General features: G+C 45.0%; 1 protein-coding gene across 9 annotated transcripts in view; it reads left to right on the top strand.

Annotated features, from left to right (window-relative positions):
• LOC144693363 (alpha-(1,6)-fucosyltransferase) overlaps positions 1-20,792 on the top strand; it is a 726,743-nt gene that overhangs the window by 420,961 nt on the left and 284,990 nt on the right. For 8 of the 9 annotated variants that reach the window (XM_078563197.1, XM_078563195.1, XM_078563204.1 and 5 more), the window contains one exon: positions 6,918-6,981. The gene's annotated coding sequence lies outside the window, so the exon portion shown is untranslated. Of the gene's footprint in view, positions 1-6,917; positions 6,982-10,375; positions 10,397-20,792 lie in introns of those variants that run through there. The other variant, XM_078563203.1, reaches the window with a different exon arrangement.

Below are 20,792 nucleotides of genomic sequence, written 5' to 3' on the forward strand. Positions count from 1 at the left end.
TCCCCCCTTCCCCTTCCTTCACTATCCCCACTCTGCGATCTTCCTCCTGCCATCACTGACCTGTGGCCTGGACCCTGCACTGATCCTGGGCCTCAGGCAGGTGCATGGGACCCAGGAACTACTGCCGTCCAGTTATGTGTCTGATAGGCACTTAATGCAGTGGACCTTCCTGAAAAGAGGTGACTTGGGGCTCTCACCAGCTCTACGGCCGGCAGTGAGACATTATGTACCCTCCATGATATCTTCTCTATAGGGAGTGACGAATCGCAAAAAAAACTTTGAGAAATGCAGCTTCTTATTTTTAACGAAACCACAAAATAGAATAAGTGTCAATTTTAAGCTAAAATCAGGGATCATCATTCACGACTTGGCAGGTCTCAACACAGTTGATAATCTACACAGTAGATCAAAGGGTTTAAAAAGACCAAGCTTCAGCTACACAGAAGGCTGAATGAAGTGTAAAATTCTTCAAATCCTTGTTCTATGTCTGAACTGTTCAACGCATCTCTAATGCTGATGCAATGGCAAAGTATATTGTAAAACCATCCCTCAAGTTTAAAGGAGGTGACAGCTGTATCCAAGTATGTGCAAGCCACCACTCTGTTTGATTTGGTATATGGCATCATATTGCGAGGCTACACAGCAAGCATTACATAATGAAACTGAATTAAATCTAAGCATATCCATATGTGTGCAGTTACCAAATACAGTCAGTTTTTTAAAAAAAAATTTAGTCAGTCATGGGAAGTGGGAGTTACTGGCTAGGCCAACATTTCCTGCTCATCCTTAATTGCCCTTCGGAAGCCGGTGGTGAACCGTCTTCTGGAACCGCTGTAGCCTGTGGTTTGGGAGCACCCCTGTTCTGTTAGGAAGGGAGTTCCAGGATTTTGATCCAGCGACAGTGAAGGAATGGTAATATAGTTCCAAGTCCGGATGGTGTGTGAATTGGAGGGAAACTTGCCGGTGGTGGTGTTCCCATGTGTCTGCTGCCACAGGTAGAGGTCGCGGATTTAGACTGAGCTGTCGAAGGAGCCTTGGTGAGTTGCTGCAGTGCATCTTGTAGATGGTACACACTGCTGCCACCATGTGTCGGTGGTGGAGGGAGTGAATGTTGACAGTGCTGGATGGGGTGCTGATCAACTGGGCTGTTTTGTTCTGGATGGTGTCGAGCTTCTTGGTTTTTGTGAAAGCTGCACTCATCCAGGCAAATGGTGAGTATTCCATCACACTCCTCACTTGTACCTTGTAGATGATGGACAGGCTTTGGTGAGTCAGGAGGCAAGACATTCATCACAGAAAATCCAACCTCTGACCTGCTCTTGCAGCCACAGTATTTATATGGCTGGTCCAGTTCAGTTTCTGGTCAATGGTGACCCCCAGCCACCTCCCAGGATGTTGATGGAGGAGGATCTGTCAATCATAATATCACTGAAAGCCATGGGGTGGTGGTTAGATTCTCTCTTGTTAGAAATAGTCATTGCCTGGAACTTGTGTCATATGAATGTGCCTTGTTACTTGCCAGTGTCATGATCAGAAGACAGGTAGGAAAATATGTATATCCATATCATCCCGGCTTCTTAATAAATTATTACGTTTTTAAAAATGGACAAATGGCTGGACTAATAAAACAGCCGCAGCTGACCACATGATGGTAGTTCTGGAAGTTTTTGAACTTAGACAAAGGCTAACTCATCAAACTCCTGGAATATAACACCCCTTGCATTGTATAAACATTCCAGCCAAGCCAACACAAAGGGGTAGTAGATGAGGTGTCTGCACCAGCCTGCTCCGGACAAAGGCAGAGCTATTGAGACTCCACACCTTTTTAGAAGATACAATGGACATCCCCGGAGGAGTGTTTTGCAATTTAATGACGCTTCATAGCCAGTTCTTGAGACATGAATCTGATAAGATATGAATCGGATAAGATATGAGGATAGGTTGGGTTTGTTTCCACTGGAGTTTAGAAGAGTATGGGGTGGGTTGATTGAAGTATATAAGATCCTGAACGGCCTTGACACAGTGGACTTGGAAAGGACGTTTCCTCTTGTTGGTGAGTCCAGAACTAGGAGGCACTATTTTAAAATTAGGGGTCACCCTTTAAGGACAGAGATGAGGAGAATTTTTTTCTCTGAGGGTTGTGCGACTTTGGAACGCTCTGCCTGAGAAAGTGATGGAGGCGGGGGTCACTGAATATTTTTAAGGCAGAGGTAGATAAGCTCTTGTTAGGCAAGGGAATCAAGGGTTATCGGGGGCAGATGGGAACATGGAACTTGAAACACAAACGGATCAGCCATGATCCTACAGAGTAGTAGAGCAGGCTCAAGGGGCCGAATGGAATGCTCCTATTTCATATGATTGTAAGGTTTGAAATAACACAGAAAGGTGCCATGTTGTCAAATTGTCATACTTCCATTTTGAAAAAGGCTTTTACAATCAGTGTGAAGGTTTGAAAGCAGAAATGTGCCCTTAAAATAGTTGTCCTTAAAATCTGTAATATCATAATTACTTATTCGTGACATGGGGTTCCTTGGTGCCAGGCTCAGTCAAATGTAGCCTTGATGTCATGAGCAATCACACTCACCTCTTGATTTCAGCTCTTTTGTCCATGTTTGGCGCCAGGCTGTAATGAAGTCTGGAGCCAAGTGGCCTTGGCATCACCCAAACTGAGCACTGATGTGCATGTTTTTAATGAGTAAGTGCAATTTGATAACATTGTCGATGATGCTTCATATCACTTTGCTAATGATTGAGAGTAGACTGATGCAGCAATAATTGACCAGGTTGGATTTGTGTTGCCTTTTGTGGACAGGACATACCTGGGCAATTTTCCACATTATCGGGTAGATGTCACTGTTGTAGTGGTACAGGAACAACTTGGCTAGAGGCATGGCTAGTTCTATAGTACAAGCCTTCAGCACTGCAGCTAGGATGTTGTCAGACCTATAGGTTTAATGTATCCAGGGTTCAAGTCACTTGGGGTAAAGGACAAATCTGGAGTCAATCTTTTCCTTAACACAGGTTTATTCACAAAATCACAGAGCACAGCCACAAACTCTCCTTTTCCTCCCCTACACCCAGTGTAAACTGTTTTTTATACTCTTGGAATGATTCCCTAATCTTTCCCCAATTGGTGGCAGCTGCTCTCAATTACAAACTAAAGCATGCACTCCATTGTAACACAATTCCAACATTAACATCCAGTGCACTGAGCTGTTTCTTGATAAAATGTAGAGTGAATCAAATTGCCTGAAGACTGGCCTCTGTTCTCAGCTGGAGGGTGAGATCATCCACTCATCCACCTTCTCAGTGAATGGGTTCAAATACTTCAGCCATGCATTTGGCACTCATGCTGGGTTCTGCCATCACTGAGGGTGATGTTCATGGACTCTCCTCCTCCCATTAGTAGTTTAATTGTGCACCATCAATCACAACTGGAAGTAGCAGAACTTCAGAGTTTTAACCTAATCTGTTGGTTGTGGGATCGCTTACCTCTATCTATCACATGCTGCTTCTGCTGTTCAACGTCCATATAGTCCTGTGTTGTAGTTTCACCAGGTTGGCTGCTCAGTTTTAGTGATTGTGGTGCTGCTCCTGTCGTACTTTCCTACACACTTCATTGAACCAGGATTGACACTCTGGCTTGATGGTAATGGTAGCATGTAGGATATGCCAGGCCATGAGGTTACAGATTGTAGTGGAATCCAATTCTGCTGCTGCTATTGGCCCACAATGCCTCATGGATGCCCATTTTTGAGTTGTTTGACCTGATTTAAATCTATCCCATTTAGCACAGTGGTAGCGCTACATAACATGACAGGGTATCCTCAATGTGAAGACAGGACTTTGTCTCCACAAGGACTGTGTGGTGGTTGCTCCTGTCAGTACTGTGATGGACAGATGTACCTGTGACCGGTAGATGGGTGAGGTTGAGGTTAAGCAGCTCTTCGCTCATGTTGGTTCTCTCACCTTCTGCAGCTTCTGCAGGTCCCGTCTGGCAACTCTGTCCATCAGGGCTTGCCAGCTCAGTCAATCATGTTGTTACCAAACAACTCTTGGTGAGGGATGCTAAAGTACCCCATCCAGGCTGCGTTATGTGCTCTTGATATCTTCAGCGTCTCTTCCAAGTGGCGTTCAAAGTGGAGCACCGTGATTCATCAGCTGAGGGAGAATGGTAGACGGGTTATCAGCCAAAGGTTTCCCTATCCATGTTTGTCCTGATGCAATGAGACTTCATGAGGTCCACACTCAATGTTGAGGACACCGAGGGCCATTCGCTCCTGACAGTATACCACTGTGCTTCCGCCTCTGCTGGGACAGGACAAAGCCAGGGATAGTGATGGTGGAGTCTGGGACATTGACTGAAAAGTATTCTGCTTATCATTCTGCAACACCAGGACCATAATTCAAGGACGTGCCTATCAAAGCACAAGCAACAGAATTTATCTCAAAAAGTAAAGGTGACCAGGCAAAGATATTGATTTCGATATCTGAAAGTGTCAAGAGAATATGTGGTGTTTTATATGACAAAACACTTGGATGATTCCAGTTTCGGAGAGGGATGATTTCTGATTACAATTTTCCCAGAGTTAATACAGACAGTGATAACACCAGGACTGGATCTAAAGTCTGCAATATTCAAGTGTTCCATTACAGGTTTGCTACACTCTCTTGTATGGTCTTGAATGACAAGAATGAGACTCCTGGGGCAAACAGCAAAGGAATGGGAATATATGATTAAGGAATAGTTGCATCGAATGAACCCTTGACTTGTGGCACTCGATGCAGACCCAGTACTCCACATTCCAAAGTAACCGAGGCTGTCTGGTGTTCCAGTGCTTCCAATGGTCGTGTGCAACTGTCAAGAATGGGCAACTATGCAGTGGGTCTTTAACTGCAATGTGTTCCATTACTGCATGTTCTTGAAGCTGACCTTTAGATGTCTAAATTACCTGCCTTAATTCCTGATTAGCCACCGTCTCCATGACCATTTGGAGCTTCTGTATGCTTTTTTAAATTTGTTCTTAGGGCTTGAACGATGTTAGCAAAGCCACAGTCACTGCCCTAACAAGGTGGTGGTGGCGCTGCTGCCTTATTGAACTGCTTTCATGATACTCCCACAACGGCATTAAGTAGAGAGTTTGCAACATTTTGACCCAGTAACAAAGAAAGAACAGCAACATCTGTCCAGACTTGGATGGTGTGTGACTTGGAATGGCCCTGCATTCCTCCAACATTGCTAATCTTCTGTGCTGCCCTCGTGCTGAATGTGCCTCAGCCAGTAGGTGCATTCTCATTGGTTCAACGGGCAGACTTGGAGCACACCCAATACCAAATCCAGCAAGCCGAAACTCCAGTGAACGTGTTGTTTTGCTCCTCCCCCATCCTCTTGTGGAAGAGCATTTTACCAGCAATTATTTAATTGCTTGGACATTGGAATTGGCACCTTCGGAATGCACAGATAACCTTCCCTGTCGGTGAACAAGTTTGCATTGTCACGCAATGCAATGAGCAAGTAGTGTTCTTTGTTTTTCGTGACTGAATGCTTGAGAAATACTGCATTTGTGTGAAATAGAATTTGTGTGTGTGCATGAATATTGTGAGCAAGGGTAGCAAGTTGCATCCACATTGGTGTGTATACAAACCAAATAAAGCAACAGTTTGACTCCATGTTAAAAAGGGCTTGGTATATTAGGACCAGATTCATAACCACAGCGGAAATTATGTTTCCCATGGATCTGTCATAAGATGAACAAGTAACACGTAATTTAAATATTGTATATTAAATACTGCTGGAACAAGCTTGCCTCTGCATAGTTAGCTTTTTTCAGATTAGGGTGGCTATTAGTCATGAACTGGTCTGTCAATCGGTGACTAAGGAGAAAATGAAACCCAGGCTGTAGGAAGGATAAGACCTAGATGTTTGTAGAACTGCAGCTAATGTAGCAGCAGGGTCAAAGGGTCTATGGAGCTGTAACCAAGGGAAGAAGGAAGTTCCCTGCCTTCCGGAGCTGTTTATTTCTGGGATGGGAAAGGTGAGTTGAGTAGAAAGAAAGTGGACACTTGTTGAACTGCCGTGGTGGAAAGCTGTGACTAAAAATAGAATGTGTTGGCAATGAAACAAACACATGCTGTAATGAATGATGTGCAGGCAAGGTGTGTTAGACAGGAACAATGTGCCAAGAGGTTAAAAATTAAGTCGTGTAACATGAAGACAAATCAGTGCCTTATCAAAATGATCACAACCTAAGGCATAATTCTACCTTGTAACACACGTCTGAGTGTTTCATCCTAGAACCAGACAATAGCTGTTTTCCCTTACGGGCTTTCCCAGCTGCATTTTGAATCCCATTTCAAATGTTCCTTGCTTGAAACTTGTTAAATCGCTCTTGATCAATGGTCCTACAGTGAGTTTATAAGTCAGCTGCTGGCTTGAGTTGTGCAGCATTTAATATTTGCTTGTGCAGATATGGCTGTGACAATGTTTATTTGTGGAGACTGCTTGAAGACAAAGACTTCAGCATGCGACATTTTCATACAAAATTTGTAAATCTCATTCTTCACCATCTGGTTTGGATTCCTGATAACACGATTGATTTTGTGTGGCTGCCCAATGAGCAAATAGCAATTTTCAAATAACTGCCTGTTTGTCCATTTCTCCAGTGCCGTGCCATCCACCAACAGGATTAAAGAGTGACTCCCACTGCGTGGCCGGCCCTGCTCAATCTGGCTATTGAAGTGACTTTAAAAAAGGCAAACGTGCTTTATATCCTCTGGAAGCCCTCAAGCTCTGGTTCTTTGAGTTCAGGAAAGATACCTTTCAAAGACCAATGTTGCTGCTTTCCCACAGGCGTGTGAAGAATTGATGTCTCTGCTCCTACGGGATAGACTCTGAATGCTTCTTTTCCTTCCCTTAGGTAGACGACAGCCCGGCCTTGTTAGAAAAGCTCCAACTTGGGTTTGCTGGTAGCCCGTGTTGAGGTAAGCCTGGATTTCTACACCCCCTGACCCTGACTGAGAGCGCGAATTGGGAATATAAAACACACACCGTTGTCCAAGGTCAAATGTAATTTATTTCTTCGCCATGGCGAATGTTTTACCTGTGACCATATATGCCATTTTCGAATTGTCAGATATTGCTGTAAGAGATTGAAAGCAAAATATAAAGTGACAACTTGGGAAACTTTTAAAATCGGCGGCAGTGGTTTTTGGTCGGAATATTGCCCCAGACCTTAGGGCAGTGACTTGCAGGTAATTACTCTGAACGGTGTGCCGCAGTGAGAACTGTTATTTTAAATTTTCTGGTAAACCGTTTCACTGTTGAAGTTGCTCTTCTTCTGGAGCACAGTCAGTTGTGCAGAAATAGTAGACTTCTGAATAGAAATAGTTTAGCAGAATATTGTACCGCTCAAGCATATTACTGGATTGATTGCTTTTCATGCAAGGTAAAACCCTTTTAAAATACATGGCTGCTCTGCCCATTGAATTGTACAGGCCTCAAATAGAATTCTGCGCACATTATCTCTGGGATGATCTGATAGATACTATTCACAGACAGTAAGTTACACTTCACTGAGTAACTGTATTTCAGTACAGCCCTGCCACATTTGCTTAATTTTTGTTTGGTTTTTTTTATATTCGCTCTCGGGATGTAGGTATTAAATGCCCGGGAACACCACTACCTGTAAGTTCCTCTCGAAGTCGCACACCATTCTGACCAGGAGCTATATCGCCGTTCCTTCATTGTCGCTGAGTCAAAATTCTGGGCCTCCCTCCCTTACAGCACTGGGTGTACCTACACCACAGGGACTGCAGCGGTTCAAGGAGGTGGCTCACCACCGCCACCACAAGGGCAATGAGGGATGGGCAATAAACACTGGCCTAGCCAGTGACGCCCACGTGCTGTGAAAGAATGAAAAAAAAGGTGAGCTTCACTGGCAAGACCAGCATTTATTGCCCATCCCTAGTTGCCTTTGAGAAGGTGGCGGTGAGTCGCCTCCTTGAACCACTGCAGTCCCTGTGGTGTAGGTACACTCACAGTGCTGTTAGGGAGGGAGTTCCAGGGTTTTGGCCCAGCGACAGTAAAGGAACGGCGATATAGTTCCAAGTCAGGATGGTGAGTGGCTTGGGTGGGAACTTGCAGGCGGTGGTGTTCCCATGCATCGGCTGCCCCTCGTCCTTCTCGGTGGTAGTGGCCACGGATTCGGAAGGTGCTGTCAAAGGAGCCTTGGCAGCTTGCTGCAGTGCAGTTTGTAAACGGTACACTGGTGGAGGGAGTGAATGTTTAAAGTGGTGGAGGGAGTGCCAATCAAGCAGGCTTCATGATTGTGAGCATTGCCAGTAAAGAAATACATATCTTTTGACACCCTGTGTTCACATTGAATGCTCACTGGTGGGCTATATCATGGACACCATGTGGTATCATTGAAAGATACTAAACTCTCTTTGCTTTGATGTAACAAGGTACCTTAATCCTAACCTCGCAAAAGCGCTATATGCCCAGTCACTACAAACATGCAGGTTCTCCACACTGGTAGCTTTCAATCTCTTTTTATGCCCTCTCTGCATGAGACTATCAAATACTGGCACTTTGCACTGAATCATGGTGACTGGTATGATGTGGACTCAGTGCATTAAAGACTGGACTGAGATTGACCAAAGCCGTTTCACATTGGATTAGCATGGCTGACACTATACATCATGGGCAGATGGTGGTGTAGTAGTAATGTCACTGGACTAATAATCCAGAGGCCTAGGTGAAATCTCTAGGGACACAGGTTCAAACCCCACAGTGGGAGCTGGTGGAATTTGAATTCATTTAATTAGTCTGGAATATAAAGGTAGTCCATGAAACTATCATCGATTGTCATAAAAACCCACCTGGTTCACGAGTAACCTTTAGGGAAGGAAATCTGCCGTCCTTACCTGGCCTGGCCTACATGTGACTGCAGACCCACAGTAATGTGGTTGACTCTTATCTGCCCTCTGGAATGGCCAAGCAAGCCACTCGGTTCAAGGGCAATTTGGGATGGCCAACGACACCTACATCCCGTGAAAGAATGATAAAAAAAAAACGCTCAACAAAATCCACTCCCCGAGCGTCCCACTTCATTTTTTTCTTAAGTGTGTTTGCCTCGAGTGCTGAGAGGTGAGAAAGTATCAAAATATCCTGTAAAATTTTCCCTGGCCAAACAACTTATCAGCTTCTCCATTTATAGTTCTTGGTCTGTACTCTTGTGTTCTGTGCCAATACACTCAGGAAAGAATCAAGCTGGCCTGAATAGGGTTGGAGCGAATTTGCATTGGAAGAACAGTTTTGCATACTACATTTGCTTTTGTGGCTTTTGGTTATTCATTAATGTTAACTAAGGTTCAGTGGTTGCACTCTTGTCACTGGGGGTTAAAGTTTCATTCCAGAGACTTGAACTTGTGCTGATGCTCCAGTGCAGTGCTGAGGGAGTGCTATACTGGCAGAGGTGACAGGAGAGGTTAAACACAGGCTGCCCTCTCAGGTGAATACAAAAGATCTTGTGGCACTATTTCAAAGGTGAGCATGGAAGTCCTTGGCAATTTATCCCTCAACCAATATCACTAAAATATGTGCATAAATTCACTCCCACATTTCCTACAATGCAACAGCGATTGTGTTTCAAAAGGCACTTCCTTGGCTGTAAAACACTTTGGGACGTCCTGAGGTTATAAAGATGTTATGTAAATGCTAGCCGATTAATTTCTTTTGAGAATTGATGACCATTGTCAGCAACGTTCCTTTTTGCTCTATCGTGTCCTTGTGCATCAGGAAAACTGCTTCGTGTGCTGTTACCCGGTGCAGTGCATGCCAATGGGTGTAAGTTAAGTTGATCTTGAGCCTTTCTGATATTCTCAGGGGCAAGATTTAAATTGGAGCAGTTCAGCACGGGGCACTGCCATCAGCCTTTGCTACAATGTCGCTTCTACTTGAAAGTCATTTTTATCCAGAAGCACAACAGTTTTTTAAAAAAAAAATCCCATAAACTTGTGTCACACGGAAAAGTATCTTTTGAGTTGCCAGACTTGAGAATTCGAATTGCTCTGCTTTGCATCGCCGATTAAGCAACAATTTGAAATAACTTTTCGAAGCAAATTCTGCTGTTTTAGAAACCAAAATGAACACAGGGATGTATTTTTTTATTCTCCCTCTGCATCAGACATACTGTTCCAAAGTGTCCTTGTTCACCTTAGAAGGAGCCATCCGGCTAGTTTTGACATGAGGAGTTCATCTCCTTTCGTGCTGTGTTACATTTCCAGCCTGTAATATCGTCTCAACAACTGAAGCCTCGCTCGAACCTGAAAACAGCATCATGCGTGAAACTGGCAACCTGCTTGTAACTGTTGCAGTTCTCCCTCACCACAAGAGGTGCGATCGATGTACAAAATATGGTGCGAAGCATATGCCCATTTTGGATATGGCAATGCAAGTAGATGGGGAAGAAAACATTCTCCTTCCAGACATGCAATCTTCCCATGTTAATGTATCATAGACGCTGCTGCTGAAGCCCAGGAAACAAAAGCACTTTGAGAAAACACAAACCATTCCAATTAATGCTCAAAGGCTGTAGCTGTAGAACAGGCAAAACTTTGCATTGCACTAAAGTGATTGAGCTTAACAACTAAATGAACTGGTTTGTTCTGGCCAAAGTCATTCATGTTGCTGTTAAGTTTACTTTTAGAATTTCCTTTAGGTTTGCAGTTAAAGATAGTCAGGCCTGCGCTCTATTAATATCTTGTCTTTAGAATGAGGTGTTAAACCACGGCTCGGCCTGCCCTCTCAGGGGGATGTGCAGGATCCCACAGCGGTATTTGAAGAAGAGCAGGGGAGTCCTCTGGTCACTTTTTCTTCTTCAACCATCATTTGAAATAAAAAAACACGTTATCTGCTCATTTCTTTTGTTGCTGCTCATGGCAGCGTACTGGGCACAAATTGATTCCTAGATCACAACAGTGACTACTACACTTCCAGAGCACTTCCCTGGCTACAAAGCACTTTGCAATGAGGTCAGGAAAGGCGCTATATGAATGCAAGTTCTAGCTCTCTACTTTCTGAGGAAATTCCTATGTCAGAACATTATGCAGCAGTGTATAAAAATGTTTGAAACTATTGGGATATCATCCGAGTATCTCGGAACTAATTTTTAAAAAATATTCGTTCATGGGATCTGTGCATCGCTGGCTAGGCCAGCATTTATTGCCCATCCCTAATTGCCCTTGACACCACCGCCTTGAACCACTACAGTCCATGTGGTATAGGCACACCCACAGTGCTGCTAGGGAGGGAGTTCCAGGATGTTGACCCAGCGACAGTGAAGGAACGGTGATATAGTTCCACATCAGGATGGCGAGTGACTTGGAGGGGAACTTGCAGGTGGTGGTGTTCCCCTGTGTCTGCTGTCCTTGTCCTTGTAGATGTTAGAGGTCCTGGGTTTGGTGGGCGCTGTCAAAGGAGCCTTGCAGTGCATCTTGTAGATGGTACACACTGCTGCCACTATGCGTCAGTGGTGGAGGGAGTGAATGTTGAAGGTGGTGGATGTGGTGCCAATCGAACAGGCTGCTTTGTCCTGGATGGTTTTGAGCTTCTTGAGTGTTAGTGGAGCTGCACTCATCCAGGCAAATATCACCTTTTAGCAAGTGCTTTACTAAGTGCTTCCAAGCTCCACTAAGTCATCAACCAGTTGCTCAGTAATGTGAGTGATGTGAACACAGGAAATGGTTCAGGGAGCGCACTATTACATTGCAAGTAGCTACAGCAGGGATATAGCACTTTATGTGCCTTCAGTTGCAGCTCTTTGCTGTAGGCCAGGAGTAGAAGTGAGGCATTGATGTTGAATAAGAGAAATGCATGAAATCAGAACAAATTAAGACATTGATTTTGTTCAGGAGCAGAAAGCAGGGATTTGTCTTGCTTAAGGAAGGAAAGCAACTGGAACAATTGTGCACGATGTAGGCTTGATGATGTTTGTGTGGCCAAGTGATATTTTCGTGTGACTAACAACCATCCCAGCACGGTGCATTTGCCAAACACTTTTGGAAAACAGCAGTGTTCTTTGAAGATTGTAGATATTTTAAAAACTTAGTCATGCAGATTTAAGAATAAGATGGAGTGGCGAGCAAAGTACCTGTGTGCCAAGACACACTTTGCAAACGTTTGTCCTTTTGATCAAAATGCTACAAGAGGAAGATGTCCCTTTGCTGCCCAGCAATGGCGTTGTGTGAACTTCAGATAATTGAATCATAATTTATGGTCATTCACATCAGCCGTTTGTTCCTGTAGAGGTTTGAAGTTGCTGTTCTGTCGAGATTGTTTCGATTCATTTTTCTAAAACTCAGCCAGCTTATTTGACTGAAGGTTACAATGCATTGAGACCTCAAGGCTACAGGGAGTGTGAAGTGATTTGGTCCTTGCCACCAATTTAAAAGCTGTGGAGAGTAAATTAGGTGTTAAGATACGAATGGACTCCTTCAGGCTTTGCCGCGATGTGTGAAAGGAGCCTGATTCTGGACTCAGCGCAACTGAAGTGTAACTGCAACCTATCAGTGCAAAGTGAACCCAATTTACACCAATTCGAAAATTTCGAAAGCACCTGAGAGTGGATGTTTAAGTTCAGTTTTATTTTGCCAATATATGATTGTCTGTCAATCTTAACACGGCAGTTCAGACAGTGATAAAAGTAATTGTTAAGGGCGGTGTTGAAACCCTGGGAGCTATTGGCAGAGCTGAGGGGAAACCTAAGCAGGACGCCTGTGTTTATGTCCCCTTTTGAGTCATTTTTACAGCTTTTTTCCTTAACCAATGTATTCTGTGAACCAGAAAATACCAATGCACTGAGAAAGTTATAGTATTGAATTTTTTAGTTATGAAAAAAGAGTTGCTTCGGATACTGAGGTGACTGGTGATTTTTGGTGTGTAACTAATCATTCCAGAATCATTGGAGAATTGCACAATGACAGAGATGATGAGCTCTCCAATCATTTGTGTACAGGGCCAAAAAGTCCATTAAACACCCAAAGGCTAGTAAGTTTCCCAGAAATGAAAGTCAGAAAGGATGCAAAGAGAGACATGCTGCCAAAGCTTTTCATCCTGCACTCATCAGGACAAACGCAAGAATGCCAAATTTCAAACATTCACAATTTATACAAGAGAAAAGCTGATTGGTTGGCAAGTTGACCCTGATTGGCCAAGGTGTTGCCATGGTGAAAACAGCAGGGAATTACTGGTTACCCAAATTCCAAGGTAATTCAAAAAGAGGTGACAGGCTTGAGCATATTCCTTTTGTTTGCAGAGAACTGAGCTTGGAGTGTCAACCGTGATTTGTGCACAAGCCTCGAGAGTGGGCCTTGAGCCCTTGGCCTCCTGACTCTGAGGTGAGAGTGCTACCATTGAGCCAAGGCTGACACTTCGGGCTGGATTTTCCCATTCGAGGCAGGAATCGGGAGGCGGGACCAATCCCGGCTTGCCTTCCTGCCTTTGTTGCCAGCCTATTGTGAGGCGGGGTTTTCACAGGGTCAGGGTCTTAATGGCCCTCAAGATGAGTCTCTTTCCCAATTAGTGGCTGGCGGGATGGGAATGGAGGTGGTACACCAAGGAAGTGGTCCAATTTTTGGCCCAAGTTGGCAGCCACTTCTGTGCATGGCCTTTTTTTTTAAAAGAAGAGAGGATCCTCATGTTCAAAGTTGTCAGGGTATGGTAACTATAGTTTTGATAAATATAGGACTATAACTTTGAAAATAATCCCGTGTTGTTAGGTCACATGATCTGTGTAAACCAATGAGTTATCATGGGGGAAACTCTAGGGGAGAGTTCTTCTTTAGTTATAGAGTTTGCTGCACACATGTAGCTGCTGCTTGTCTTGTAAAGAAAGTTAAATGTGTCCACCAAGAAAAGTTGCCTGTAAAATTAACTCTACAACAAACTGGCGACGAGGATAAATCAGATCCGGTACTGTCCCTCAGCCAGGAATTGAGAGTATCTAAGTCCTTTGAAAAGAAAGGAAGATATACTCATCCGAGATGCCACAGTTTGGCAGAAATGATCCCCTTGAGCCAGCCACAGACGACTGGTCTCAATATATAGAACATCTTGTATTCTACTTTCAAGCCAACAAAATCACAGGGGAGGAAAAGAGGAGAGCGATTCTCCTGAGTATTTGTGGAAGCAAGACCTACAGTTTAATTCAAAGCTTGATGGCCCCCCAGTGCCCCAGATTCGAAGACCTTCAGTGAATTAGTAGACTTCGTTAAGGGACATTTCCAACCCAAGCCCTCAGCCACAATGCAGAGGTTCAGGCTCAATTCACGGAATAGAGCCCCAAGAGAGACTATTGCTACCTACATGGTGAAATTAAAACAACTAATGGAATACTGTGATTTCGGTGAAACCCTGAATGACATGCTCAGAGATCGTTTGGTATGTGGCGTGCAGGAGGATGCTACTCAGCAAAGATTGCTGGCTGAAGTGAATCTTGATTTTAAGAAAGCGTTAGAAATAGCGCTTGCGATGGAAAACGCTGCAAGGGATTCACAAGCGATTCAAAGAGCGCAAAATGGTGCCAGTCGGGTGGGAACAGTCAGCTGAAAGTGGCATGAAAAGCCAGGACTCTACCGCAAAGCGGGAAACAGCTCCCGCTAACCGAAAGCTTAGAGGAAACAGCTTAGCAGCAAAGTCGAAAACTAATTTTTATTGACCTGGAAACAATCATACTCCTAATGATTGGCAGTTTAAATAGGTAGAATGTTATTTGTGTCACAGAAGTGGAGGCATATTGAAACATTGCAAAGCGAGATTTAAACAGGTTTCCAGGCAACAATCGAAGTCCGATGAAGTATACAGTGTGGAAGAGCCAGAAACAATTCCGACATTTATTCATTATTCAACATGAAAGTTGGGAAGACAGAACCAATTATTGTCACGGTGCAAGTGAATGGTAAACCATCAAAAATGGAAGTAGACATGGGTGCTTCTACCACTGTAATAGGGGAGCACACTTTCAGATATTTAAATAAAGGTGATCAACAATTAAATTTGGAACAAACATCTGCTAATGTACACAGGCAAAGAAATCCAGGTAAAAGGTAGCGGCAGAGTAACTGCTCATTGTAGACACTAATCGGCACAGCCACCAGTGATGGTGGTAGAAGGTGAAGGACCAAACCTTCTAGGTCATGATTGGTTGAAAGAGATTAAATTAAACTGGTCAAAATCTTCCAGTTGCGAGCAGGACTGCCAGAGCTGCTAAAAAAAAATGACACCGTCTTCAAGGGTGAACTGGGAAAAATCCAAGGCCTACAGGCCAAGATTTATGTGGACCCAGAAGCAACACCTCGCTTCTTGAAAGCAAGACCGGTATCATACGCCCTGAGAGAGAAGGTTGATGTGAGTTGAACTGGCTAGAGAGGCTGGGTGTCATAAAAGCGGCTCAGTTCACGGAGTGGGCAGCACCCATAGTCCCTGTCCTTAAACCAGACCAGATCGTCCACATCTGTGGGGACTATAAAATAAGGGTCAACAAAGCAGCCAAACTGGACAGGTACCCTATTCCCAAGATTGAAGACCTCTATGCCAATCTACCAGGAGGGACAACGCATACAAAGCTTGATGTGAGTCATGCATATCAGCAAATGGAACTGGATGATGCCTGCCGAGATTTTGTGACCATAAATACCCACAAAGAGTTATATCGATATACACGCCTGCCCTTCAGTGTTTCCTCGGCCTGTGCCATTTTTCAGAGGATGATGGAGAGCTTACTACAAGGACTACCTCAAGTTGTACTGATAACTGGATTCACACAAAAGGAACACTTGGCTAATCTAGAGGAAGTCCTGAAATGATTTTTAGATGTAGGTGTGCACCTAAAGAAGGAAAAATGCACTTTTCAGGCAAATAAAGTTATTTATTTGGGCCACTGGGTAGATGCCTAAGGGTTACACCCTGTTGAAGAGAGGCACCTGCACCTAAGAACATCTCTGAACTTAAATCATTTTTAGGGATGGTAAATTATTATGGCCGATTTCGACCAGATTTATCCGGAGTTCTTGCCCCTCTACATTCAATGCTTAAAAAAAAGCCAGCGTTGAGTTTGGGAGTCACCCCAAGAAAGAAGCCTTCATGAAAGTAAAACAGCTCTTACACTCTTCAAATCTGTTAGTGCATTATGACCTAACAAAAGAATTAGTGCTAACCAGCGACGTGTCCCCCTATGGAGTGGGAGCGGCACTATCTCTCAGGATGGACAACGGTACCGAGAGGCCGATAGGCTGCGTATCCAGGACACTTACCACAGCTGAAAAAGGACATTCTCAGATCAAAAGGGAAAGGTCTGTCGATATTTTTAGTGTAAAAAAAATTCCACCAATACTTGCACAGGCGACATTTCATGATAGTATCAGACCACATACAGCATTTGGGTCTGTTTAGTGAGGAAAAGGCTATACCCCCCATAACTTCTGCATGAATACAAAGGTGGACTTTAATTTTGGCGGCATATGAATACACCTTTGTACATGGACCAGGGATTCATATAGCCAATGCTGATGCCCTAAGTTGCCTTCCTTTGCAAGAGGACAATCACCATGTCCCAATTCCCCAAGAGCTCGTATTAGTGGTGAATTTCCAGGATTCCTCACCAGTCTGTGCCAGACAGATAAGAAACTGGATGAATTGTGATCCAGTCCTGTCTCGAGTGAGAGACCAAGGGGAGGATTTTCCCCTTGTCGGGCGGGCGGGCCCGGACAGTGATTTCACACTGACTGGCCAATTAACAGCCAGCCTGAATCACGCGCTGAAACGCTCCACAATGTCCAAGTGGGGGAGAGGAGAGGAGGGCGAGCGCAGAAGTCAGCGCATACGCACGGGTGCGCTTACAGAAAACTCCCTGAAGGCACAGAGCTGCCTCAGGGAGCTGAAGATTTTTCACATTTAAAAATAAAGTTTTTTAAAAAATAAGGAAAACATGTCTCCTCGTGTGACTCTGTCACATGAGCAGGGACATGTTGCAAACGAGTTCTGATAACTTTTATTTTATTTTTAATTAACATCAGAAACCTCATCCCGCCTGTGGATGAGGCTTCCTCAAAAATCGAAAGGCCGCTTGGCCTATTCACCCGCCCGCCAACCGTAAGGTTGGATGGGCAGGGAGAAATCCTATTGAATTAATCGATTAACAGGCTTAACAGTCCTCTTGATTGTCGGCGGGCGCGCTGCCGACTCCTTCGCACACCCGCCGACTGAAATACCGCACGAGTGTGCGCTGCCATCGGGGCACTCGCCCAACGTCATCATGTGCCATTTTACGCTCATGCGTGTCGGGTGCACGCCGAGGTGAAAATTCAGCCCCAAGTGTTACATGGTTGGTTCCAGGAACTAATCTCTGACGAATTGAAGCCATTTTTCAACTGAAGACATGAGATGAGCAGTCAAGTTGGTATCCTATTATAGGGTGCAGTTCCTTCACAAGGAAGGGAAACATTCTTAGTAGAGTTACACAGCGCCCATCCAGGAGCCTCGAATGAAGACAATAGCACAAAGTTACCTTTGGTGGTCGGGGATGGACGGCGATATTGAGAAGGTGGATAAAATACTGTGTGCAATGTCAACAGCTACAACAGTCGCTGGTGGCAGCCCCATTACACCCATGGGAGTGGCCTGGTAGACCCTGGGAAAGATTGCATAAGGATTGTGTCGGCCCTTTGCTTGGAACCATGTTTCTACTGATTATAGATGCTCATTCCAAGTGATTAGACGTCTATGAGGTAAAGTCGCCAACGTCAGGCGTTACTATAGAAAGATGACACCAAAGCTTTGCCATCCATGGGTTGCCATAGGTAATCATCTCAGAATGGTGCTGCGTTTACAAGTCCTGAGTTTCAACAATTTGTCAGTCTCAATGGCATGAACCATGTGAAGACTGCACCGTACCATCCATCATCTGACGGACTGGCGGAAAGAACAGTGCAAACTTTTAAGGCAGGAATGAAAAAGTTAATAGGTGAATTGTTGGAAACTAGACTTGTTTGTTTCCTTATTTCACTACAGAACAACTGCCCACACCATGGCAGGAGCAACACCTGGAGACTTACTGATGAGGTGCTGTCTTCAGACAAGACTAAGCCTGATACTTCCCAATTTGGAGGAGAAGATGGAGAAAAGTCAAGGGAACAAAAAGCAACTCATGATTTGCATCGTCGTGAGCGACAATTCACTTTTGGAGAAACAGTATATGTAAGGAATTTCGGTGGAGGACCTAGTGTAAGCTCTGACCGGACCATTGTTGTACCACGTGGAAGTGGAGGGCTGATTCACCCGTAAGCATGTGGATCATTTAAGAAGAAGAAAGATACCCCAACAAAATGACGTTCCGCCTGTAACCATTGCTGATCCTGTGATTCCAGTTGTTCAACTAAGGATAGACATGCCTGATGTCTCTGTTGGAGTGAAGACACTGAACTGCCTGTACCTAATAAGGTACCTGATGTTAATGCAGCTCCAGAGAATGTGGTTCCTGTCAAAAAATCAGAAGCCATGGAGCTATGATGTTCCACACGGATCAGGAAACCACCTGAAAGACAGGACTTGTAATTTCGTGACCTGTGTAAATATTGCAATGTCATGAGATAAATATCCTTGTAAAAACAAAATATGCAGAAAAGTTGAAGGGGGAGGAATGTAGTAATTATAGTTTTGATAAACGTAGGACTGTAGCTTTAAGAATAATCCTGTGTTGTAAGATCACATGATCTGTGTAAACCAATGAGTTAGCAGCGCGGGGAACCTCTAGGGGAGAGTTTCTCTTTAGTTATGGAGTTTGCTGCTGCTGTCTTGTAACTAAAGTTAAATGTGTCCACCAAGAGAAGTTACTTGGAAAAACAACTCTATAACACAGGAAAAATGGAGAGCTGGGATGTGGGATAGGACAAAGGTTGGTTGTTAAAATTTCATGGTTGCTCTGTAGGTTTTCTTCTCCAAATTTTTTCCATCAAATAACTGTTTAAGCGCTGTCGCCTGTTCGTGTTGGGCTACAGCTGCTCAGCTTCAGGGAGCTTCGCACAGCCAACCGTCCCCATGAAAATCCCAGGAGGTCAGAAGATGAGCTGTTAGCGAGTTTCCTAATGACTTTAATCTATCCAATTGACGAGGCAGCAACTTCACGGTCCTGCCTGCACCCCGCTCTATCCACCACCACCATCCCCGTTTCTCCCCACCCCCCTCCCCACCAGTCCTTGGAAAAGTTAGCAGAGTTGGAAATGGAGGCGGCAGACTGGCATCCAGGCCGCAAGTGCCGTTTTTTTTTTGTCATCCGACCTCCGTTCCACCTGGATTCAGGATGAGAAAATCCAGCCCCTTGTGTCTTGCGTCTTGCAGACATCCTACAGTAAGCCCCCGCCTTACGTTGCCCCGTTTCAAGTTGTTCAGCTTTAATGGGCTGAATAATAAAGGTGGGTTGGGGGTGGGCAGCTGGACTAATGAGGGCCAAGTGGGAGGGGCAGATGTCCCAGCCTCTGGAGCTGCCAGCCAATCCAATAGGCCGGCAGCTCCATCAGTCCCAACAACACCAGGAACGCGTCAGTGGTCACTGTTGGGACTGCTGGAGAAGAAAGGACCCCAAGGCCTTGGATCCCCAGTCCAGGGTCAGGAGGGTTTGGGTAGGTTAGGGAGAGGGGTAGTGGGGAGCGAGAGGGTGGGTTTAAGGGAGGGAGCGGGTAGGAAAAAAGGAGGGGTTCAACTAAAGGGGGCCCACCCTGCAATCGGCAAAGGGCACTCGCCAGAAAGCGTCTCGCCCTTTAAGCACTTGAGGTAAAAATTCGAGCTTCCCACTTCTGCCTTGCTGCCCACGTTAAACACTTTGGCATGGGCGCTGTATTATCAGGGTCAATTGGTTTGGTAACGATCCTAATTGGCCCTTAACTGTTCATTTAAATATGGCGGATGGGCTGCCGATTTCTGTGCCCGCCTGCCCCTGCCCCCCCCAGTATTATGGGAGTGAGCTTGGGGGTGAGCGGGAAGGTGGTGGGATGGGTGCCCACCCCATTTTACATGCCACCACCATCACCCATCACACCCCCTCCCCCCCAACCCCGGACAGGCATGTAAAATTCAGCCCAACATTGAGCAGTTAATGGGCCCGGTATTCACATTTAGCTTCTGGAGTTTATGTATCACGTCATTTCGTGCCTGGTCTGAGGTCGGGGTGCGTGACCCGATCGGCACCATTTTTGGAGTGTCCGCTCCTGTTCCCCAATCCGTCCTCTTGCCGACCCTCCTGGTCACACTGCCAGCTCTCTGCCCCTGCCTCTCGCCACCACCGCTTACCTCCGCAACCTTGCAACTCGAGCCTGCCCTCGCTCCGTAGCTGCTCTTGCTGCCTCTCGCCACTCATCTCCCAAGCCCTTGCTCACGGCTCATGGGAGAGGGAAGTGGCGAGTGGGAGAGGTGAGAGCGAGCGGATCAGCGAGAGAAAGGGTCAACGGTCAGGGAGTGGGAGAGGCAGCAAACTGGAGGGTTGGCAAGATGGGGGGTAGCCGGGAGTAAGTAGAAAGAGTTAGCATATTTCTTTCATATTTTTTAATTTATTTTGTCTTAAAAGTTATTTAATTCATGGATAAAGGAATTTAACAACGTAAAGTTTTTCAATTTATGGAGTATAATATTTTAATGGTTTTTATCTGACAGGTTTTGCATTGGTTGTAATGAGAAAATCTGATTCGCTTAACATTGTTTCATTTCAAATCACACTTTTCAGGAAGGCAACCACAGCATTAAG

This window comes from Cetorhinus maximus, chromosome 18, assembly GCF_964194155.1.
Source record: "Cetorhinus maximus chromosome 18, sCetMax3.hap1.1, whole genome shotgun sequence".
Lineage (NCBI taxonomy): Eukaryota > Metazoa > Chordata > Chondrichthyes > Lamniformes > Cetorhinidae > Cetorhinus > Cetorhinus maximus.